Source organism: Phyllostomus discolor, chromosome 9 (genome assembly GCF_004126475.2).
Source record: "Phyllostomus discolor isolate MPI-MPIP mPhyDis1 chromosome 9, mPhyDis1.pri.v3, whole genome shotgun sequence".
Classification (NCBI taxonomy): domain Eukaryota; kingdom Metazoa; phylum Chordata; class Mammalia; order Chiroptera; family Phyllostomidae; genus Phyllostomus; species Phyllostomus discolor.
The window spans coordinates 53,600,022-53,625,989 of NC_040911.2; the positions used below are offsets into that span (position 1 = coordinate 53,600,022).

Sequence of the window (25,968 nt, forward strand, 5' to 3'; positions counted from 1 at the left end):
CAGCCAAAGGATCCTTCAGTCAGTGTGGCAGCTCTGACTCCTAGGGGTAAAGAGTGGGCAGGAAGCAGGATTGAGTAAGAGTCTTAAACTCTAGCAAAGCTTTAAGAAATTCCTGACCTTGAGCCAAATTTGCCAATTAGAAAGATGGTAGGTCCTGTAGTAACAAGTCAGCACTAGTGTCCTTATTACCGTAAAACAGTCAGTTGGAAAGCTGGGCAGTCTCCCCCATCAGCCAATTTGGTGGCAGGGTGAGGTTCTTACACTGAGCATGCATAAAGCTAGAAATATCAATGGATAGGGCCCAAGGATGCAAAAATCTAGCAAGATAATTGGACAGAAAAAAGCCCTTCTGCATCCCTCTGGTACCAGTTTGGGCAGTGCGACCATGAGAAGGAAGGAACGTACTCCATAGAAGTCTTAATGGCACAGTGGAAGGTGCTGGCAGAGTCCTGTCTGTCTACTTCGGGAAAAGAAGAAGTTGTTTGGGAGGTGGACACACCCAAAGCAGGTGAAATTTTGGGAAGTTAATTGGTCATTTTGAGAAAGCACTTGGTCTGTCCCAAGCCCCAGCTAATATAATCCCACGGGAAAGAAGCTCCCTCTCTCATGTCCAGCTGGTAATACACTTGCCCATGTGTTCATGTGCTCTCCAACCTGGGAACATGTGAACATGTGGCCCTATCAGCCACATGGTTCATGGCTGTGTGGGCTCCACATACTGGCTCCAGGAAGGAGGCTGAAATGCACAGCAGATGGGGGCAAGCTAAGCTACCTGGATGGGGACTAAGATTTCTTAGCAGCCACTTGCAAGCTCCAAAGGACTGTACTTTAAAATGGAACAGGAACTCTGGACACTGGTTTTGGTCTTGGCCTTGCTGAAGACACAGTTGGACATTTTCCATGGCACAAAAGATAAGATGGTCTTTGAAATAGAAGTTTGCTATTCTCCCAAGTTGCATGGCAACTGAATAAAACCTCTTTCCTGACTTCTAGCCAAGATGGAGGCATAGGTGGACACACTGTGCCTCTTTGCACAATCAAAATTAAAGACAACAAAAATTTAGAAACAAAAACCCAACCAGAACAGACAGAAAATTGAACTGTACAGAAGTCCTGACAACCATTCATCCAAATCAGTAAGAGAGGCAGAGTTGGCAGCTGGTGGAAAGAGGTCACGGTAGGAAAAAGCAGTGGTTGGCAGACCTGGGCATGCAGGGTGCAGGCAGCGACTAGCAGACCCCAGTGGCAGACACTGGGTGCGGGCATGGGAAGATCAATGAGCAGACCCAGTGAGGTGCACAAGGCAGCTGGCTGTCCAAAATCACACATTCACTCACAGATAAACCAGGTGAAAATGGGCAGTGAGACAGACTGTGCAACCCAGGGCCCAAGCACTGGGAAATAAAGCCTTAAAGCACTGATTGAAAACAGTTGTGGAGGTTGAGGTGTCAGGAAAGACTCCCAACCTCACAGGACAGTTCGTTGGAGAGACCCACAGGGTCCTAGAATGTACACAAGCCCACCCACCCAGCAGCCAGCATCAGAAGGGCCCAATTTGCTTGTGGGAAGTGGCAGAGGGGACTGAAATCCAACAGAGAGCAGAGCAAGCACATTTGTTCCCTCTCTGACCCCACCCCCACACACAGTGTCACAACCCAGCGACTGGGTTGCCCCGCCTGGGTGAATACCTAAGGCTCCACCACTCACTACCTAACAGGTGCAACCAGACACCCCTGCCAAAAAAAAGTGGCTCAAACAGAGGAACAAATCAAAGCCTCAGAGCCAATACTTTTAAGCGACCAAGAGATAGCCAACCTATCAGATGCACAGTTCAAATCACTCAGGATGCTCACAGAATTGGTATATTTTGATGTCAAATTAGATGAAAAAATTAAGGCTATACTAAGTGAAATGAAGAAAAATGTATAGGGAACCAATAGTGATGGAAAGAAAACTGGGTCTCAAATCAATGGAGTGGACCAGAAGGAAGAAAAAAGCATACAATCAGAAAAGAATGAAGAAACAAGAATTCAAAAAAATGAGCAGAGGCTTAGGAACCTCCGGGACATCTTGAAACATTCCAACATCCAAATTATAGGGGTACCAGAAGGGGAAGAGGAAGAGCAACAAGTGGAAAACTTATTTGAACAAATAATAAAGGAGAACTTCCCCAATCTGGCAAAGGAAATAGACTTCCAGGAAGTCCAGGAAGCTCAGAGAGTCCCAAAGAAGGTGGACCCAAGGAGGAACACACCAAGGTACATCATAATTACATTAGCCAAGGTAAAAATGAAGGAGAGAATCCTAGAAGCAGCAAGAGATAAGGGGACAGTCACCTACAAAGGAGTTCTTATCAGACTGTCAGCTGATTTCTCAAAAGCGACCTTACAGGCAAGAAGGGGCTGGAAAGAAGTATTCCAAGTCATGAAAGCAAGGACCTACATCCAAGATTGCTCTATCCAGCAAAGCTTTCATTTAGAATGGAAGGGCAGATAAAATGCTTCTCAGATAAGGTCAGGTTAAAGCAGTTCATCATCACCAAGCCCTTATTCTATGAAATGTTAAAGAGACTTATCTAAGAAAAAGAAGATGAAAATATGAACAGTAAAAAGATAGCAAACTCACAATTATTAACAACCACATCCAAAACAAAAGGAAACTAAACAAACAACTAGAACAGAACCATGGAAATGGAGATCACATGGAGGGATAGCAACAGGGGACTGGGAGGAGATGAGAGGGGGGAAAGGTACAGAGAATAAGTAGCATAGACAGTAGGGAGAAAATAGGGGGGGATAAGAATAGTATGGGAAATGTAGAAGCTAAAGAACTTATGATATGGATATGAACTGAAAGGGGGAACGTAGGTGGAAAGGGGTGTGCATGGGGAGGGGAGTAAAGGGGTGAAATGGGACAACTGTAATAGCATAATCAATAAAATATATCTGAAAAAAAAAAAGAATGACAGAAGCAAAGCATCTTGTCCAAGGCCGGACAGTTAAATGTTGAAATGGAGATTGAAACCTCGCTCTACTGACACACGCAAAAATACCCGGACATTTGTTAGCTGACAGGAATAATTTTTCTTCTCTAACATAATCCAAAACATCATGTACAGTACTTGGTATAATAGGCATTCAATACATACTTATTGAAAAATATTGCTAGAATAAATGAATAAAGAACAGAACTACCTTATATGAGAAAGTAAAATATTTTAAAGAAAAGCAGGAACAGTACTATATGTACAAAATATGCCTAAAGGATAAACCACATTTTATTTCAGTAAAAGTTTAGCCATTAATTTGTTAAAACAATTTAACAGTGGTAACAGTATGTATCAAAACCTCTGTCTCAGTAAAACAAATAATTGCACCTTTAGCTATGTATGCTAAATCATACATCATTGAGTTTTAGTCACAGAAATAATGCATATTATAAACAAACTTTCCATGGCAAATTACCCCTCCTAAAATGTTTAAAAAATAAATTTTCATTGCCGATAACCTTAATCCAGTTATGCTGAGTACACTCCAAAAAACAGAATGGAAACAATACTATTGCCCCATAATGAGAGGCAAGACCCTAATGCAACTTCTGTCAGTGAACATGGATAAGACTCTTAGGTTCTTGACCTGAACATCCTTATGATTAAAATGTGGCTGTTAATAATGGGGTTTTCAAACTGTATCTCTCTAGAGCCATATTGGGTTTAGCACAGATGCTTCAGGGTCTCCACAGGTGGGAAAGAGGGAGTCAAATCATGGCTCTGGGCCAATCATTTCTACTCCAGCTTCAACCACAACATTAATCTCCCTCTTACCTACTGACATTCTACATAAGATTCCCTTTATCACACTTCTTCCAAACAACAGAAACTTCTCATTAAATTACCAAATTTGATCAATGTTATGAATCTATGATAGGGAAGCAGCAGAGAAGACCCCGGAATCAGTCTACTTGGTTCCAAACCAAGCTCTACTTACTTACCAGCTCTGTGAACTTGGGAAAATTACTTAATTTCTGATGTTTCAGTTTCTTCGTCTATTACAGGGTTTTGTAATAAGTTCATATGTACTTTAAAAAGTGCTTAGCACCCTGGCTGGCACAGCTCAGTGGATTGAGCGCGGGCTGGAACCAAAGTGTCCCAGGTTCGATTCCCAGCCAGGGTACATTCATGGGTTGCAGGCCATAACCCCCAGCAACCGCACATTGATGTTTCTCTCTCTCTCTCTCTCTCTCTCTCTCTCTCTCTCTCTCTCTCTCTCTCTCTCTCTCTCTCTCTCTCTCCCCCTCCCTCCTTCCCTCTCTAAAAATAAATAAATAAAATCTTTAATAAAAAAAGTGCTTAGCATGTAAGTTCTATATAAATAACAGTATTATTAAGATGACATTGATTCTGTAAACCTCTACTTCAGTGACCGGAAACAAAATTTGCTGAAAATACTGCTTTAAACATGTCAAATCTTCATAGAAATGTAGTATAGACCACTAAAAGAAATTTAAACTTAATTACTAGAAAATCTAGATATAAGTTGTAAATAGTTGTGTTTGAGGTCACTGACAATTTGTGCTTTAATAGTACAAACATGTTTACTTTATACCTAACTAAAAGTAAAAACCCATGAACAGTTAAAAACAAAACAAAACAAAAACAAAAACACAAACCTCTTTCCTTTTGCACCAGCATGTGCCCCATGAGTTTGACTTTTGTGGTGACAAACAGCTGAACTTTTGTTTTTGTAAGGTTACACCCCCACTGTGGGGACAGCCTGGGTAACTATAGCTTTAGCATGAACATGGTGGGGGTCTAGACAATGCAGCACATGGCTGTCAGTCAATTCTACTTTCTACAGTAGGTGATCTGAGTAGTGCATGTCCACAACTACCATGCTCCATGACCTTTGTATTCAAATATCAGTATAATATGCATAGTTTTCTGTCCTTTTTTTTTTTATCTTGGAGACTTTTTATAAAATAGATGGATCACTTTTTCACTCTTTTCTTTTTTTCTTTATTTTTGTATTAATTTCTTCACCACTGTATCATATTCAATTGTATAGATATATCATGTTATTTAATCTGTTTTCATTGATGGTCACTTGGGTAGTATTTAGTAAGTTTCTATACAAAGAATTCTATAATGAATAATCAGATAAATGTGTAATTTTTCATGTGTATATATGAGTAAAGTAAGTTCATATATGGAACTGAGTGAAAGTGTATATGTACAAGTGGTTTTCATATAAATTGTCAAATTGCCTTCAAGAGAGGTTGTACCAATTTACATCTAACCAGCAGAACATAAGAGTGTTTTCTTCCCATTGTATCATCAGCACTGCATTATCAAAATTTTGGATTATAGCCAGTGAAATACCTGGTAAATTTTGGTGTACATATTTGATGTGAATTTTATTATATCCTTTTGTTTTACTTCAATATCCCAACCAGAGCATACTCTACGCCATTCCTACACTCTGTTGCCATTTTAGCTTTTCTGCTTTTAGTTTCCTACTTTAGTCTCAGTGCTATAAACATACCTAATCTTCCTCAATATTTGGTTCATAGAGGCACAAACATTTCCTGTTTGGGCACAAACTGTTCTTCAAACTGATCTTTGCTTCTACTTCTCGGTCTTGAACTCTGAGGGAAGAAAAAGAGTGAAAAAGCTGAATGGTAAAATAAGCTAAAGATACTCTAGTTAAAAAAGGAAGACATGAAAAATAAGAAATAACAGTAAAATCTTAATAACCATCATGCAGGGTCAGGCTAAGTTTTACATAAATTAAAAGTAGCCAAATGGTAGACTTTGTCTTGAATGGACCACTTTCTGTTCAATTCAGGGGCTATTTACCTTAGTGTGGGATTATAAAAGGGTGTCTCTGGCTCTGATAAGTCAGCAACCCTGTGGCATCTTCTAAGTATTTTGAATATTACTCTGATTGTGGGTCAAAACGAAGGTCACTAAAATATTGGAAGCCACTGTCTATAAGTGGAGGAAGAATTCAAATTTTCGCCAGAGCTTAATGGCTCTGACTGAGACTGAAAGAATGGAATGTGAAAAACATTTAAAACATTTATTCAATAAAGATATATTTACCCCTGTGTTCAATTGCAGCATTATTCATGATAGCCAAGACTTGGAAATAACCTGTGTCCAAGTGGATAATTGGGTAAAAAAGATGTAGTACATATATACAATGGAATACTACTCAGCCGTAAGAAAAGGTGAAATACTGCCATTTACAACAACATGAATAAATCTCGAGGATATTATGCTAAGCAAAATGAGTAAGATGGAAAAATGCAAGAACCATATGAATTCACTCATATGTGGGACATAAAACAGAAAGCAACAAATGGATAAACAAGACAAACAAACAGAAACTCATACACACAGACAACAAACAGTATGGTGGTTACCAGAGGAGAAGCGGGAGGTTATAGATGGTAAGCAGGGTCAAACATATGATCATAAAAGGACACTAGACTTTGGGTTGGGTGGTGAGCACACAATGCAATATACAGGATTGGGCAAGAATAGGTTTATAGTTGTGAGTACACAAAAGTTTATTCTCATATTATTATTTATAAATTATTATATTATTTTCCAAACTAACAACTGTAAACTTATAACACTTTTGTCCCACTATATACAGTTGATGTATTATAGAACTATACACTTGAAACCTATATAGTTTTATTAACAAATGTTATCCCAATAAATTAAAAAGAACATGTATATCCTAATGTCTCAAAAATGTAAAAGCATATTAATTAAAGATTGAGTTCCTTGCCTTTAAAAATTAAAACAACAAATAAAAGAGTATTTTGTTAAGAAAAAAATGGAGGGTAAAGAAAGGGAGTGGGGGGGATGCAAGATGTAGGTTGGGTAATGAACTTGCAGCTTTCCATGGGCAGCTACCCAGTCTTCCTTCTTGCCCAGCATTCAACACCACTCAGCAATGGAAGTTCCTGACAGGAGTCTGCATGGTGATCAGAGTGTATGTAACCAATCAGACCATCTTATCACACCTTTTCAAAAATTTATTTATCATTATTATTATTATTATTTTAAGATTTTATTGAATTTATTAAGGTGACATTGGTTAATAAAATTATATAGGTTTTAAGTTTACAATTTTAGAATACATCATCTGTATATTGCATTGTGTTCACCACCCAAGGCCAAGTCTCCTTCCATCACTATGCTGTGTGGTCTATGTTGATGAGTTTTTGTTTTTTGCTTAATCCCTTCACCTTTTTTTACCCAAACCCCACCTCCACATTCCCTCCCCTATGACAGCTGTCCATCTATTCCATGCATTCATGTCTCTGTTTCTATTCTGTTTGTCAGTTTATTTCATTCATTAGATACCACATTTAAGTGAAATCATATGGTATTTGTCATTCTCGGGCTTATTTCACTTAGCACAATGCTTTCCAGTTTCATCCATGCTGTTGCAAAAGTTAAGGTTTCTTTTTTTTAACTGAGTAGTATTTCATTGTGTAAATGTACCACAGCTTTTTTGTCTAGTCATCTACTAATGAGCATGGGCTGTTTCCAAATCTTGGCTATTGTAAATAATGCTACAGTGAACATAAGGGTACATATGCCATAACTTTTACCTGGTCATTGCCCTGCAGAAGGATCTGTTCCATTTCCAGTTTACACCTTCATTCCCAGGTATATTTGAAGGGCTTCTCATAATATGATTGAACAAATTAGCAGATGAAAAGATCCTGTGCTTGTTGTGAGGAACTTTGTAAATGATATTAAGCTTCAATTCATGTAGTGAAATACCTACCCCTTCCTGTAAATATCTCCCATTGGATTCCATAGCATTGAGCTAATGCTTTTTTAGACACAAATGTTATGGAATGATTTGTGAAAACTTCCACCTAATTATTTATTTGGTTTAATTCTGTATGAACCTCTGGAATTAATATTTTGGTATGACTGATAGATAGCTAAAGTCAAGCTTGTATATATTTTTGTTTACTGTGGTTTATGGGGTAGTGAAGAGTCTAATCTGGAAGAATACTACTATTAAAAGTAAAAGTCAGAGAAGTAATTTTCTACTACTGTGCTTTTAGTTCCCTTATATCAACTAAAGTGCAGAAAACTTCCAATTTGAAGTTCACTGATTTGTTGACTTTACTTTATAGCCCTATTAACATTTATTACAAGCAGCAGAATTGAGTTGCTAAAGTATTATATGAGGACCTTGGAGGCACTAAAACTCACCAGGAATGCTGATGAGAAGTTTTTCACTAAGAGATTATTATTATGTTTGGGGTTGTCTTCCCCACCAGGTTGGAAAAACAGTCTTTCTATCAATTACCATAACTTTTATTTATCCCCTGGAGAGAATAGTGATCTCAACCAGTCTCAGCTGTTACTTGTGGCATCTTTCCCACTTTTATTTACTTTGGGGTTTCATATAAATGTGTTATCTTGCTGGCTAGGGAAAACTCAACTGAAATTCCTAACATGATAGTACATTTTGGGTTTTTATGCACAATTAAATGGTTATCAGTTTTTCTTAAATTGCATTATACAATACAAATGAAGATAAAAGACTTACTGAATTGGAAAGGCTGAGTCTGTAGGATGTTTAAATCTGCTGGCTTGTTGAACTATATTCCAGAGAAATGGTGAGATTTTCTGAGAAGGAGCCAGATAAGATCATAAAAATACAGTTGAGGTTGCTAACTTGAGGAACTACTTAGTAGATATTAAATCTGATTTCCAAACACCTGACCATGATGAGATATTTGGCCTCTGGTGGACTTTATATTTTTAGTGATGATATACACAAAGGTGTCTCTGCTAGCACTTGTTTCTTTCTTTTTAAAACAATTTGTAATATTACAGTTGGAAAATTTCCAAATTCTTGGAACGGAATTCTTAGAAACAGTGGTGTGTGTGTATGTATGTGCATGAGTAGGGGTAGGAAAGATGATACTTTAAGATCAAACATTAAGATCAAACTAATGTTTGATTTTAGTTAGGGAGAGGTGACTGTAGATTTTAATAGAGAGTCCTATATCCTAATTTATCCTAAAAATACAAAAACTTTTTGTGGAAATTAATTGTTGTTTTAGTCTAAGAGAAATAATGATTGAGATCAAGGAAAAGCATCAAAGAAATAGATAGATATCCTTAACTTTTGTCACCTTCAGTTCCTGCTTATGTAAATGGAAACAAGTACTACTTAGTTCATAGAGTTCTTGCATTATGTTTTGTTTTATATATGATACTATATGTAAATTACCCAGCCTGGAGCTGAACACACAGTGTAAGCACAATAAAGGTTTTGATTCTTTGAGTTTTCATTGTTTACAGAATAAAATTCCATTTTTAAAACACTTGGTTTTTAAGGCTCTCTACAATTCACTCCTAGTTAAGATTGTCTTGCCATATTTTCCAGTACTACACATTCCAGCCAGGCTAGGTTTCTTATTGTCTTCAGGAAGCCTAACACTTATTTGCACCCCATATTTTTACTACCGTCCTCTCTCTGTAATTCTCCAATTTCTCCTCTGTCTGTATAAATTCTACTTTTGTTTCAGTTAAACCCAAAGTCAAGATCAAACAACTTGAGTAGCTCCACTCACTATCTTGACCTTTATGACCTGTTTTGCTTTCATGTCTTGTGGTATGTTTTTTTCTTGCATTTGGCATGTGGCACACTCTGCTCCTAAGAAAGCTCTACTTCATGTTTATGTTTGGTCTTCTGAGTAGCCAATAACACTCTGGAGCACTGGCAATTTCTACTCCCCTCCCCTTCACATCCACCTCAGTAAGTTATTGATGTACCCAATAACAATTTGTTGATGTGACCATCATCAATTGAATAATCAACAGTTTGTGTTTCTGAAAAGATAAGTTTGGGGGGATATATAAAATGCACAAGAAACAGAGTTAGTGGTTTAGTATTTTCATACACTAGAGATGAAAAGTTTTAGTGGATAAAATTTCAGTTAAATTTTTGTGGGAAAATGTGTGCTTTTGCTAGAGATTAAAGTCTTTCTTTCTCCTTCTTTTGAAGTAGTACCAGCAAAATGGACAACCTTCACTCTCCTTTGAGAAAGGGTGAAGTCTCAGGTTGTGTAGAGTCCTGGAAAACAGTTTTATTTGTAGGTGCATGTGCAGGACCAAAAGTCTCCTGGGTGGTAAAAACAGAAAATAATGAGACATCTTGTGCAAGAGAGAAAGGAAGAGGGTTCTACTTAGAAGGAAAGAGGCAAGTGAGAACCCTCTGTTGGTAGAAAAGAGTTGAAATCAGATGCCTTCTTTTTTGAATGTTGAAAAGAAAAAAATGCCCAACCTCTGGGAACATTGTTCTCAGAAAGAAGGAACAATGGATATAGTACTCTTCTAGGAAGAGTGAGAAGGTAAATGTCAAACCCAGTTTGTCCCAGAGCTCCAGGAGTGGTTAGTACCCTGGGGTGGGGGTGGTGGCTGTGGCTGTTGATATGATTGAAAGTGCTGAGAACTTTGAGCTCTGGTTTGAGAGTCCCAGGGAGACATGCTTGGCAGGACTTCTTTTGGTGTCTCAGGGAACCCTGACCACCTGGACTAGTGAACTTAGAAGGTGAAGTGGTTCCCAACAGCAGCACCATGTGGCAGTGAGAAGTAAGGACAATCATATATTGACCAAAAGCCAGACTGTGCTTGCTCAGCTTTGAAGTCTGTAACCCCTAGGTTTTTAGAAAATTCGGGGTACAGCAGCAGCTCAGAGAAAGATACAGATTTTTTTCTTTAACTTAGCATATTTGTGTTTGAACATTTAATCAAATATTAATATATGTGACTATTTTTACCACTACTTTGTGGAGCAACCCATACTTGGTTATGTGAAGTCTATATTAAAATATAACATTTATGAGATAATCAGGATAAAAAGCCCTGTATCATTCTGATGAATAATGAATTATCACAATGAATATCATAATGAATAAAAGTTAGGAAATATATACCATGATAAAAAAGTTTAATCCCAATATTATCAATATAAATGGATTAAAATGTTCACTAATTTCAAGTTTCTTGGTACTGAGTGATAAAGATAATAGGTCTCCTACAAGCAGGTCATTCCTCTCCTTGACTCTGTACCAAATATTTTCTTTCAGGAAAAAAATACCGATAATTAGCTGGGATTTGTAACAAGTATTTATACTCTGCTTTGGGTGAAAATTGGAGGAAGAACTGAGAAATATAATGGTTAAAGCAAATAGTTTTCTATTAACATTGGAACCTACCAAGGAAAGTTTAGGTAAATCAAAATTGAAGATAAGAAGATGAAAGAATAGTTGTAAATAAACTAAGGTGCTGTGAAAAATTATAATCACAGCTGGTTTATTTAAATTTCAATAAATGTAAGTTGTCCAAAATCCATGTACCAATTTTTGTTAAATATAGGTTTCTAGTATTACTTTAAACACCTTAATTAGAAAATGTGTTATTACTAAAAATTTACTGTTAGGATCCTAGTCATATTCTAATCTAATAGAAAGTGACACACATAGTTCTATTATCACACTGTCTTTAAGACCTAAAAACCTGACTAATTTTTAACTCAGTAGCACTAAATAAGCAGTATGTAACAAGAAGTCTATACAATCATGTTCACTGAATTGTTAATCATCATAGTAAAACATGAAAACAACATAAATAAATGATAAATGAGGATCAGTTAAATAAATTCTGGCATGCCCATAAATTAAACATTATTCTATAATTAAAATCATGTTCAGTGGTGCAGAAGTAGGAATACATACTCATGAAAGAGCATGGAAAAAAATCTTTGATAGGCATATTTCAAATTTTAGTTGGATGATAAAGCTATGAACTATTTTTTTAATATATTTTTTTCATTTTTTTCACTTCCAGCTAAGATGGAGGTGTAAGTAGATACATTTTGCCTCCTTGCACAACCAAATGAAGGACAGCAAAAATTTAAAAACAAAAAATAACCAGAACTGCCAAAAATCAAACTGTATGGAAGCCTGACAACCAAGGAGTTAAAGAAGAAACATTCATCCAGACCAATAGAAGGGGCAGAGATGGACAGCTGGGGTGGAGAGGACTCGCACCAAGGCAGTGACTGGTCAACCAGGTGGTCCCACATTTGCATGCAGATAATCCAGGAAGAACAACTGGGGAATGAGACAGACCATGAAACCCAGGGTTCTAGCATGGGAAAATAAAGCCTGAAAACATCTGGTGGTAAAAACCTGTGAGGGTTGCAGTGGTGGGAGCGACTCCCAGCTTTACAGGACAGTTTGTTGCAGAGACCTACAGTGTCCTACAACATACACAAACCCATCCACTCAGGAATCAACACCAGAAGGACCCAATTTGCTTGTGGGTAGTGGAGGAAGTGACTGAACATCAGTCAAAAGCCAAACAAGCAGAATTGTTCCCTTTCAGACCCCTCCCTCACATATAGTGCCACAATGCAGTGTTGTGGGTTGCTTGCCCTGGTGAATACCTAAGACTCCACATTCTTACAACATAACAGCTGTGCCAAGACAAAGAAATATGGCCCAAATGGAAGAACAAATCAAAGCTTTGAAAACAGAACTAAATGATGAAGAGATAGCCAACCCCTCAGGTGCAGAGTTCAAAACACTGGTAATCAGGATGCTCACAGAAGTGGTTGAGTATGGTCACAAAATGGAGGGAAAAGTGAAGGCTATGCAAAGTGCAATAAAAGAAAATGTACAGGGAACCAATAGTGAAGGGAAGGAAACCAGGACTGAAATCAATGATTTGGAGCTGAAGGAAGAAATAAACATTCATCCAGAACAGAATGAAGAAACAAGAATTCAAAAAATGAGGAGAGGCTTAGGAACCTCTGGTACAACTTTAAACATTTCAACATCTGAATCATAGCCATGCCAGGAGAAGAGGAAGAACAAGAAATTGAAATCTTATTTGAAAAAATAATGGAGAACTTTCCTAATCTGGCAAAGGAAATAGACTTCCAGGAAGTCCAGGAAGCTCAGAGAGTTTCAAAAAACTTGGACCCAACTTCTAAGAACATACTAAGGCACATCATAATAACATTACCCAAGATGAAAGATAAGGAGAGAAGCTTAAAAGCAGCAAGAGAAAAGGAAAGAGTTACTTACAAAGGAGTTCCAATAATACTATCAGCTGATTTCTCAAAAGAAACCTTGCAGGCAAGAAGGGGCTGGAGAGAAGTATTCAAAATCATGAAAGGCAAGAACCTACATCCCAGATTACTCCCCACACCAAAGCTATCATTTGGAATGGAAGGACAGATAAAGTGCTTCCCAGGTAAGGTAGTTAATGGAGTTCATTATAACCAAGCCCTTATTATATGAAATGTTAAAGAGACATATCTAAGAAAAATAAGAGGATCAAAAACTATGAACTGTAAAATGATAACAAACAACTATCAACAACTGAACCTAAAAAACAAAAACTAAGCAAACATTTAGAACAGGAAAAGAATCACAGAAATAGGGATCACATGGAGGGTTATCAGTGGGGAGGGGGCAGGGTGGAATGAGAGGGAAAAGGTACAGGAAATAAAAAGCATAAATGGTAGGTTAGACACATTAGACAGGGGAAGGTTAAGAATAGTATAGGAAATGGAGAAGCCAAAGAACTTATATGTACAATCCACAGACATGAACTAAGGGAGGGGAATGCTAGTGGGAGGGGAGTGAAGGGTGAAAAGGGGGAAAAATGGGACAACTATAATAGCATAATCAATAAAATATATTAAAATATATATTTTATTTTAGAACAGTTTTAGGTTCATGGAAAAATTACAAAACTAGTACAGAGAGTTCCCCTATTACCATACCAAATTCCCCATATTTTTAATAGCTCATATTAGTATGGGACATTAACCACAACTAATGGGTCAATATTGATACATAATTATTGGCTACAGTCCATACTTCATTAATATTTCTTTAGTTTTTACCTAATGGCCATTTTCTGTTCCAGTATCCTATAATGAAATGTGGTGATTATAACATTTAGCATGTTTCTGTACATTCCTCTTGGCTGTGACAGTTCCTCAGGCTCTTCTGGTTTCTGATGACTTTGACAGTTCTAAAAAATAGTAGCCAGGTATTTTGTAGAATGTTGTACAATTGATATTTGGTCTTTTTCTCATGATCATGCTGGGGTTATGGATTTTGGGGGAGGAAGACTGCAAGAAACAATGAAACATTCTCATCACATTATATCAAGGGGCATACTTTCCACACAACTTACCACCATTGGTGTTGACCAGCATAACCTGGCTGAGGTAGTTTCTGTCAAATTTCTCCCCTGTGAAGCCTTCCCTGTCCACTTTATGTAATGTATTCTTTGAAAAAAAGTCTCTATGTGCAGACCATTCTTAATGAGTAGGGAGCTGTGCCCCACCTTCTTCTGAGTGGAGTATCTCCACAAATTATTTGGAATTCTGCATGGGAGATTTGTCTATTCTCTTTCACTTATTTATTTATTTAGTCATTTGTAGCAGTATTGATACATGGATATTTATTTTATTTTAAACTTAAATATATTTATTGATTTTTAGAGGGGGGTGAGAGAGGGGGGGAGAGAGAGAAACATCAGTTGGTTGCCTCCCATATATGCCCCAACTGGAAATCTTAGTATGTGCCTTGACAGGGAATTGAGCCACACCAGCCAGGGAACATGGATATTTTATATTTCAGGTTATAACTCAATATTATTTTATTTATTTTGTTGCCTAATTATTCCAAATTGGGCCATAGGAGCCTTTTTGGTTGGCATCTGGGTCTTTGAACATAACTTCATCATTGTGGTTCTTGGGAACAATTATCTACTTCTTGGCACTACAAGATATTTCAGGCTCATCTTGCTATTTTATGTCGTACTCTTGGAATCAGTCATTGGTCCAAGGATTGCTGATTCCTTTTATTGGTGAAAGGAACTGGAAACCCAGATCTGAGTACTAAATGCATGTTGCTACTAGGGTGCCACTGCTTCAGAGCCTTTTCAGCTAACAGCAAGGAAATGTATGTGTGTACACTAAGCAATGTGTATATACATCTCTATAAACATCTCTCTATCTGTACCTATATGAAGCTAAACATGAACTCATACTAGTATCTAAATTCCAACCCATTACCAAATCCTTTTTGCCTTCTCTCCTTGCTTATTTATAATCTCCTGCTGCAACAGTGAAAAACCTGGCTCCTGCAATTTGCCATGCAGTATTTAGTCACTAAATTCTAGTATACATTTATAGTGTACAATTCATTTCTGAATTGATAATACATATCATTGTGGTGCACTTTATCATCTAGAGAATAGTACTTTTTGCCTTTGTCATGTAATCTCCATTGATTTTCAAAGTTACTCAGGTCAGCATCTTCCCCTTACCTCATTCATTGAGGTAATTTCACATATTTATAATACAATCAGATATTTTTGTTGCATTCCATCCTAGGATCTCTCAATCTCCTAATTATTTTTAAAGTTCTACATACACATATCCACTTTCTATGCTGTAAATTTTGACAAATGCATAGTGTCATATTCACTATTACAGTATCATGCAGAATAGTTTCACTACTCTACAAATTCCCTTGTATTTTATGTATTCAACCCTCAATCCCTTCCCAAATCATTTATAGATTATTTGTTTACTGTCTTATAGTTTTGGATTTTGACACTCAGTGATATGCATTTAATTTTCATCCATATCTTTTTTAGGCTTGAGAGCTAAAGGATAATTGAAGTACACCTTGGTTGCTTCCAAATTTTGGCAATTAAGACTCCAGCTGCACTAACATCCATATGCAGGTTTTCGTGTGGTCATACATTTTTAATTCATTTGGGTAAAGACCAAGGAGCATGACCATTTGATCATATGGTATGAGTCTGTTTATTTTGTAAAATAAACTGCCAAATGATTTATAAAGTGGCTGCAGCATTTTGCATGTCCACCAGGAAGGAATGAGAGTTCCTGTTGTTACATGTCTTCATCAGCATTTAGTATTGTCAATGTTTTGGATTTTAGCCATTATGCCAAAGTGCGGAGTGGTATCTCATTGCTGGTTTAATTTTCACTTCTATAATGATAAATTATAGTGAGTATCATTTCATGTTTATTTACTACCTATCTCTAGGTCTCCTTTCATGAGATGTCTATTCAATTCTTTTTGTTCATTTTAAACTGTATTATTTATTTTCTTGTTGTTGAGTTTAATGTAGTTCTGTGAATATTTTGGAAAAAGGTAATTTTTCCAATATATATTTGCAAGTGTTTTCTCCAAGTCTGTGTTTTCATTACCTTAATAATGTCTATCACAGAATAGAAATTTTAAATTTTAATTAAGTCTATTTTTTTCATTCATGGATGATACTTTTGTTGTTATATCTAAAATTTCATCACCAAATCTAATGTCATGTAGATTTTCTGCTATGTCTTCTTTAAGAAGTTGTAGAGTTTTATATTTTACATTTAGGTTTATGACCCATTTGGAGTTTGTGTGTGTGTGTGTGTGTGTGTGTGTGTGTGTAAGGTATAAGATCTATGTCTAGATTCTCCCTTTCTCTTTCTCTCTCTCTTTGCATTTGAATGTTCATTTGTTCCAGCACTATTTGTTGAAAAGTATATCTTTTTCCATTGTATTGCTTTTGCATCTTTGTTGAAATCAGTTGTCTACATTTGGTAGGGTTTTTTATGGGCTCACTATTCCATTCCAACTGATCTATTTTCCCATTCTGTTGTCAATACCACATTCTCTTCTATAGCTTTATAGTAAATTTTGAAGTTGGACAGTGTCAAAACTCTGACTTTGAAGGGACATAAAGGAAAGAATAAACAAATGGGATTTCATCAAAATAAAAAGCTACTTCATGGCTAAAGAAAGCAGCATTAAAATGAAAAGAGAACCAACTATATGTGAAAACATATTTGCCAATGATACCTCGGACAAGGGTTTGATCCTCAAAATACATAAAGAACTCACATGACCCCACTCCAGAAAGACAAAAAAAAAATAAAAAATGAACAAAAGATTTCAACAGACACTTCTCCAAGGAGGACATACAGTGGGCCCAGAGACATATGAAAAGAGGCTCAGCATCACTAGCCATCAGAGAGATGCAAATTAAAACCACAATGAGATACCACCTCACACTGGTCAGAATGGCTGTCATAAACAATGAACAAACAAGTGTTAGGGAGGATATGGAGAAAAGGGAACCCTAGTGAACTGTTGGTGGGAATGCAGACTGGTGCAGCCACTATGGATAGAAAACCAGATGGAAAACAGTTTGCAATTTCCTCAGAAAGCTAAAAATGCAACTGCCTTTTGACCGAACAATCCCACTGCTGAGATTATACCTTAAGAGCCTTGAAACATCAATCCAAAAGAACCTATGCACCCAAATGTTCATAGCAGCACAATTTACAATAGCCAAGTGTTAGAAGCAACCTAAGTGCCCATCAGCAAATGAGTGGATCAAAAAACTATGATACATTTATACAATGGAATTCAATACAACAGAGAGAAAGAAGGAGCTTATACCCTTTGTGACAGCATGGATGGGACTGGAGAGCATTATGCTAAGTGAAGTAAGCCAGGAGTTGAGGGACAAATACCATATGATCTCACCTTTAACTGGAACATAATCAACAAAAGAAAAAAACAAACAAAATATAACCAGAGTCATTGAAAATAAGAACAATCTAAGCCCTGGCTGGCATAGCTCAGTGTATTGAGCGCGGGCTGGGAACCAAAGTGTCCCAGGTTTGATTCCCAGCCAGGGTACATTCCTGGGTTGCAGGCCATAACCCCCAGCAACCGCACATTGATGTTTCTCTCTCTCTCTCCCCCCCCTTCCTTCCCTCCCTAAAAAATAAATAAATAAAATCTTAAAAAAAAAGAAAAAAGAAAATAAGAACAATCTAACCATAGCCAGAGGGGAAGAAGGAGAGGAAAGTGGGCAGAAGGGTTTTCAGGAACAACTGTAAAGGACACATGGACAAAACCAAGGGAGAGGGTGGAACCAAGGGAGGGAGGTGGGCTTGGCTGGGGCAGGTGGGGGGGGGGAATGCAGACAATTGTAATCAAACAACAATAAATAACAAAAAAAAACAACAACTCTGACTTTGTTCTCTCCAGTATCCTGTGGGCTATTTTAGGACATTTGGATTTCCATATAAATTCTAGAATATGTTTATCAATATTTTTGCTGGGATTTTGATTTGTATTGTGTTAAATCTATAGACAAGTTAGAAAGATTTATTACAATGTGTAACTTGTGTTGTTTTTCATTTTCTGAATTTGATATTTAAAACACATGCTGCACAGGATTAGAAGATGGCGGCAAGGTAGGAAGGAACAGATTCCACTGCCCCCCTATACACGGAAGAAAAACCTAGCCAATCTATGGAGAAACAGAGCAAAAAGCCAACACTACCCCAGTATATATGAAGATAGAAGACCAAAAATTGTAGAGGACATTGAAAAACCAGAAGGTAAAGAGAGTGCTTCAGGACAATAAGGTCTCTGGGACCAGTATGGGGATCAGGGCTGTGGCATCCCCAGGCCCAGTGCCTACTTGGTCTGCCACAGGATTCTTGGGAGAGAGCTGGGTGAATGGATCCCTCCCCTGCCAAACAAGGTTTGAACAGCTTGAGACCTGGTTGCTTGAAGTCACAGAAAGGGGAATAAAGACTAAGGGGAAAACACATGGGGGCTGTAAGCACCCATGGAGTCTGTAGACACTGGCTGGGGAAGTTTAGAGTTGGGCTGTTATGGGCCCTGACGCCAATAGTCCCTGGTCTGGTTGGAGAGGTGGGCTGTGTGAGAGGCCAGACCTCTGTATGGATTGGCAGGCTTGAGTAGAAGGAATTTCTTAAAAAGAAAAAGTGAAAAAAGAGACACTGTTTGGGGAATTCTCCTGCAGCAATTGCTCTGGCCCTCTTCCCCACCCAGCCAGTCAGTGCTCACTATGTAGCGCATAAGGCCCTGCGCACCTTCGTAGCCCTGAAAAGGGTGCACAACCAAATGTGGGGGACCAGAGGCAGCCTTGCCTAGAGCGCATGCCTAAAACCTGGGGAGAGTGCACTCTGTGGAAGACCCCAAACCCACACCCCTAATCCCAAGGAGATGCACTCTGAGGAAGGCCTGGATCCCACATCCAAAGCCCAGGGAAGAGGTACTTGGCTACCTCTGGGGAGAGTGTGCATCTGAATTGTGGAACCTTAGGGACCAGAGGCTGCTGGAGAGCTAGCCTGGAGGCTGATTGACTGCAGATCAGAAAGGGAGAAAAGCAAAAACAGTTGCCCCTCAACCTGCTGCAGCCAGGAAGACCACCAAAACTGGTTTGGCCAGATTGAGGCCTTTTTTAAAAGTAATTCTTTATTATTATTATTATTATGATTATTATTATTATTAATCTTTCAATTCCCTTTTCCTCTCTTTCCTTCTTTTTTGTTTTATGCCTTCTTCCTTTCTGTCCCATTTTATCTCTTCTTCCTTCCTTCTTCTTCTTTTTCTTTTTATATTCCCACAAGTGAGACAAAAAACCCTGGAACTATGAAAAGACCAGAGCTAGACCCAAAGAAGGGTCAACCCAACAGCTGAAACAGTGAAACAAATGTCACTTTGCTACTCCAGAGAACTCGCAAGTTTTTGTGTATTTGTATTATTATTTTTTCATTATTCTTACATATTTTATTTTATTAGTATTTTTGTATTCCTCTTATTTCTGTTTAGCCTTTTTCTTTTCACTGGCTATATTGCATTGTTTGACTGGTTCCCCTTGTTCTCTCTTTCATAGTGTATTTTCAATTTACTGCCTTTTACTTCACTTATGTTCCATTAGCAAACTAATCTAGGTCCTATACTTCCTATTCTTGTTATCCAGATCACATAGATTCTGTCACATGATTGTTGCTCCATAATTATTGTAAATAATAGCTGTTGCATATGATTGTAAATACTACAGAACATCCCCTCCAGATCTTAGCCCACTTTATGGTTTCCTGGACTCTATTACTGTAGTGGTTAATTCTATTCTCTCACACACTACACCTATTTACTATCCTTTACTCTCACCTTACCTCAGAATCTCACCTCCCACAACCTCACTGCTTTCTACATCCAACTCACAATCCTTCCCTCCCCAACAAGAGTCCTATTCTCTTTCCACCCTTTCTAAAAAGTGGCAAGTTGGGTGGACTATCACAGATAAAACTATGCATAACCAAAGGATCTCCTATGTCTTTTCTACTGGCTGCTACTGTAAATATCATAGAATACTCTCTTGCTGTCTTAAACCACTTTGCCTCCCCCCTCCAACTGATCACAAAAAAATAGTAGGTAGAAGCTGTGAACACCAGGATAACTACTGGAAGAGGAAACCCACCAACAAAGAAAAAACCATCAGATAACAACAGAAGAAGGTGAAGAAAGGAGTGGAAACCACACTAATTTCAACCCAGGACCTATCTGAAAATACAACTAAATAGTGGAGAAATTAGCCAGACCAAATAACTGAACAATAGTGAGAGAGAAGCCTCAAAACCTTGTACACAAGGAAGAAACAGCTTCAACACAACCTGCCCTCACCAGCACAGCAAAATACTAGAGGCAGTGGACAGAGTGACCCTCAGTTAACCACCTGCTGGGAAGGACCCACAAAAACAAGATACAACAGCAATCAAAACCCAAAGACAAACACAGAGGCAACATAAATGACAAGCCAAGACCAATGAGCCCAGGAGATCAAGGAGATGGCACCACTGAATCTCACAGGTCTTCTACAATAGAAATTCACTCTATAAACTGAGGAAGTCAGAAATTATCAATTTAAGAAGCTGAGGCTAACAAGAAGAGACTCACAAACAATGGGAAGACAAAGAAACAATCCCCAAATGAAAGGAAAGGAGGAAGCCTCAGAAAGAATGCTAAATGAAATACAAGCAAGTCAACTATCAGATAGTGGGTTCAAAGCAATGGTTATCAGGAAGCTCAATGAACTCACAGAGAATTACCAGAAACTGCAGGGAAACTACAATGAACTCACTGCAAACTATATCAATATGAAAAAGGTAATAGAAACTATCAACAAGGGCCAAGAAGAAATGAAGAGTACAATTTCTGAACTGAAGAACACAGTAGAAGGAATCAACAGCAGGATTGATGAAGCAGAAGATCAGATCAGGGAGCTAGAGCACAAAGTAGAAAAAAATAACATGCAAAAAGAGCAAGAAAAGGAAAAGAGGTTCAGAAAGACTGAAGAGGAATTAAGAGAAATGCAAGACAATATGAAATGTGATAATATCCATATAATAGGGATACCAGAAGGAGAAAAAGAAGAGCAAGGGATAGAAAACCTATTTGAAAAAGTAATGATGGAAAACTTTCCTAATTTGATGAGAGAAAAAGTCACACAAATCCAGGAAACACAGAGAGTCCCAATCAAGAGGAACCCCAAGAGGCCCACCTAGAGATACATCATAATTAAAATGGCAAAATTTCAAGACAAAGAGAGAATCTTAAAGGCAGCAAGGGAGAAAAAGGAAGTAATGTACACGGGAGCCCCAATAAGGCTAACAGCTGATTTCTGAATGGAAACACTACAAGCCAGAAGAGAATGGCAAGAAATATTCCAAGTAATGAGAACCAGAGGTCTGCAACCAAGGCTACTTTACCCAGCAAGGCTCTTAATCAAGATAGAAGGCCAAATAAGGAGCTTTCCAGACAAAAGAAGTCTAAAAGAATATACCTCCCCCAAACCAGCTCTGCAAGACATGCTGAAAGGACTGCTTTAAGGACAGAAAGGAAAAGAGGGAGATGGAGAAACACAGATACAAAAATGGCAATGAATAAAAGTACCTATCAATGATAACCTTAAATGTAAATGGACTAAATTCTCCAATCAAAGCCATAGAATAGCTGGATGGATAAAAAAGCATGACCCAGACATATGCTGCCTACAAGAGACCCACCTCAGAACAAAAGACCTACACAAACTGAAAGTGAAGGACTGGAAACAAATTTCCAAACAAACGAACAGGGAAAAAAAAGCCGGGGTAGCAATACTCATATCAGGCAAAACAGACTTCAAAAAAGGGTGATAAAGAGAGATCCGGCAGGTCACTTCATAATCCTCAAGGAAAGAATCCATCAAGAAGACATGAACATTGTAAATATATGTACCTTACATGGGATCACTGCAATACATAAAGAAAATTTTGGAGGACTTCAAGAAAGGTATTGACTGCAATACTATCATAGTAGGGGATTTTAACACCCTATTGTAAAAAATGGACTGCTTTTCTGAACAAAATATCAACAAAGATATTCTGGCATTGAAAAATGACCTAGATAAAATGGACTTAACTGATATATAGATAGCCCTTCATCCCAAAGAAGCTAAATACACATTCTTTTCAAATGCACATAGAACATTTTCAAAGATACACCATATGATAGGACACAATACAAGCCTCAACAAATTCAAGAAAATTGAAATCATATCAAGCATTTTCTCCAAACACAAGGGACTGAAACTAGAAACCAACTCCAAGGGAAAAAAACCCAAAACACTCAAAATCATGGAGAATGAATAGCATGCTATTAAACAATAAATGGGTCAAAAATGAAATTAGAGGAGAAATAAAAAAGTTTCTGGAAACAAATGAAAATGAACTCACAATAACCCAAATCGTATGGGAGACAGCCAAGGCAATCCTGAGAGGGAAGTTCATAGTGATAAAGACCTACCTAAAAAAGATAGAAACATTGCAAATAAACGGCCTAACCCTATGCCTATAAGAACTTAAGGAAAAACAACAAAAACAGCCCAGAACAAGAAGGAGGAAAAAAATAACCAAGATCAGAGCAGAATTAAATGACATAGAGACTAAAAGCACAATTCTAAGGATTAATGAATCCAGGAGCTGGTTCTTTCAAAAGATAAACAAAATCAACAAGCCTTCAAGCAGGCTCGTGAAGAAAAAAAGAGAGGACCCAAATAAACACAATCAGAAATGAAAGAGGAGAGATTACAACTGATACCACAGAAATACAAAAGATTGTAAGAAATTACTATGAAGAATTGTATGCCAAGAAATTTGAAAACCTAAGTGAAATGGACAAATTTCTAGAAAAATAGAATCTTCCAAAACTCAATGAAGAAGAAGCAGAAAGCCTGAGCAGACATACAACAGCTGATGAAATTGAAGCAGTAATAAAAAGAAAACTCCCAAGACACAAAGACCCTGGACCAGAGGGTTTTCGCAGGAGAATTTTACAAAGCATTTAATGGAGAGCTAACACTAATTCTGCACAGATTATTCCAAAAAATTCAAGAAGATGGAAGACTCCCAAACTCTTTTTATGAAGACAACATTATCATAATCCCAAAATCAGAAAAAGACACAACAAAGAAAGAAAACTTCAGGCCAATATCACTGGTGAATATAGATGCTAAAATCCCCCGCAAAATACTGGCAAACCCCATCCAGCAATACCTTAAAAAGATCATACACCATGACCCAGTGGGATTTATCTCAGAGATTCAAGGATGGTACAATGTTTGCAAATTAATAAATATAATACATTACATAAAGAAAAGCAAAGACAAAATCACATGATCATATCACCAGATGGAGAAAAAGCATTTGATAAGGTACAGCACCCACTTATGATAAAAACACTTAGCAAAGTGGGAACAGAGGGAGCATTCCTCAACATAATAAAGGCCATATATGAGAGACCTTCAGCCAACATCATACTCAATGGAAAAAAGTAAAGTCTTTTCCACTAAGATCAGGAGAAGAGAAGGTTGCCCACTTTCACCACTGTTATTCAACATAGTATTGGAAGTTGTAGCCACAGTTATCTGACAGGAAAAGTAAATAAAAGGCATCCAAATCGGAAAGGAGGAAACAAAATTCTCATTGTTTGCAGAGGATATGCTTTCTACATAGAAAATCCTGTAGAGTTGGCCAAAAAACTGCTCGACCTAATAAATGAATTTGTCAAAACAGTGGGATAGTAGTCCACACTCAGAAATCAAAGGCATTTTTGTATACCAACAATAAAACAGCAGAAGCTTCTGCCTGTTGCCTGTATTGAGTGCCTGTATTCAGAAGTCTACACAACACTGAAGAAAGAAATAAAGGAAGACACAAACAAATGGAAATATATACCATGTTCATGGATGGAAGAATTAACATCATCAAAATGTCCATACTACCCAAAACAATTTACAGATTCAATGCCATGCCTATTAAAGTACCAATGGCCTATTTCACAGACACAGAACAAACACTTCAAAAATTTATATGGAACCATAAATGGCCATCAATAGCCACAGCCATTTTGAGAAAGAAGAGCAAAGTAGAAGGTATCACAATACCTGTTACTAAACTGTATTATAAAGCCACTATAATCAGAACAGCCCAGTGCTGGTATAAAAACAGGCACATAGACCAATGGAACAGAACAGAAAACCCAGAGATAAACCCAAGTCTCTATGGTCAATTAATATTCAACAAAGGGGGCAGTGCCATAAAAGGGAGTAAAAATAGCCTCTTCAACAAATGGTGTTGAGAGAACTGGACAGCTACATGCAAAAAAAATGAAACTCGAGCACCAACTTACACCATACACAAAAATAAATTCAAAGTGGATAAAAGATTTAAATATAAGTTGTGACACCATTAGAGTCCTAGAGGAGAACATAGGCAGGAAAATCTCAGATATTTCACACAGCAATATTTTCACTGGTATATCCCCTAGAGCAAGGGACATAAAGGAAAGAATAAACAAATGGGATCTCATCAAAATAAAAAGCTTCTGCATGGCTAAATAAAACAGTATTAAAATAAAAAGAGAACGAACTAACTGTATGGGAAAATATATTTGCCAATTATACCTCAGACAAGGGTTTAATCTCCAAGATGTTATAAAGAATTCACACAACTCTGCTCCAGGAAGACAAACAATCCAATTAAAAAATGGACAAAGGACTTGAATAGATACTTCTCCAAGGAGGACATACAGAGGGGCCAGAGACATGAAAAGATGCTCAGTATCACTAGGTATCAAAGAGATGCAAATTAAAATCACAATGAGATACCACTTCACACCAGTCAGAATGGCCATAAGCAAAGCAACAAACAACAAGTGTTGCAGAGGTTGTGGAGAAAAGGGGACCCTAGTGCACTGTTGGTGGGGTTGCAGACTGGTGCAACCACTATGGAAAACAGTATGGAATTTCCTCAGAAAAGTAAAAATGGATCTTCCCTTTGACCTACCAATTCCACTGCTAGGATTATACCTTAAGAACCCTGAAACACCAATCCAAAAAAAACTATGCACCCCAATGTTCATAGCAGCACAATTTACAATAAATAGCTAAGTGGTGGAAGCAGCCCAAGTGCCCATCAGTAAATGAATGGATCAAAAACTCTGGTACATTTACACAATGGAATTCTATGCAGCAGAAAGAAAGAAGCAGCTCCTACCCTTTGTGACAGCATGGATAGAACTGGAAAGCAGTATGCTAAGTGAAATAAGCCAGACAGTGAAAGACAAATACCATATTATCTCACCTTTAACATAAATCTAATCAACAAAACAAACAAAGGAGTAAAATATAACCAAAGACACTGAAATTGAGAACAGGCTGACAGTAACCAGAGGGGAGAGTGGAGGGAATTTCAGGGGAAGAGTTTGAAGGAAGTAGTATAAAGGACACGTTGACAATAACAAGGGGGGGTGGAGATGGGAACCTGGTGGGGACTGCTTGGGGAGTGGGATGGGATGGGGGTAAAAGGCAGAAAACTGTACTTGAACAACAATTAAAATTTTAAAAAAATCTGAATACAAAAAAACCCCATATGTTCCAAAAATGCATGAGGGGAACTTGAATAGTTCACCCTCAGCCTCAGCTGAAGGAGAGGAAAGTGT

At 37.6% G+C, this 25,968-nt stretch overlaps 1 protein-coding gene across 2 annotated transcripts in view; it reads right to left on the minus strand.

Annotated features, from left to right (window-relative positions):
- The window catches only part of MC2R (melanocortin 2 receptor), a 57,833-nt gene that overhangs the window by 26,727 nt on the left and 5,138 nt on the right, over nt 1-25,968 (minus strand). Inside the window, exons 2-3 of one of the 2 annotated variants that reach the window (XR_004899299.1) lie at nt 4,669-5,643; nt 52-975 (exon numbers count right to left, since the gene is read on the minus strand). The gene's annotated coding sequence lies outside the window, so the exon portion shown is untranslated. Of the gene's footprint in view, nt 1-51; nt 976-4,668; nt 5,644-25,968 lie in introns of those variants that run through there. The other variant, XM_028525054.2, reaches the window with a different exon arrangement.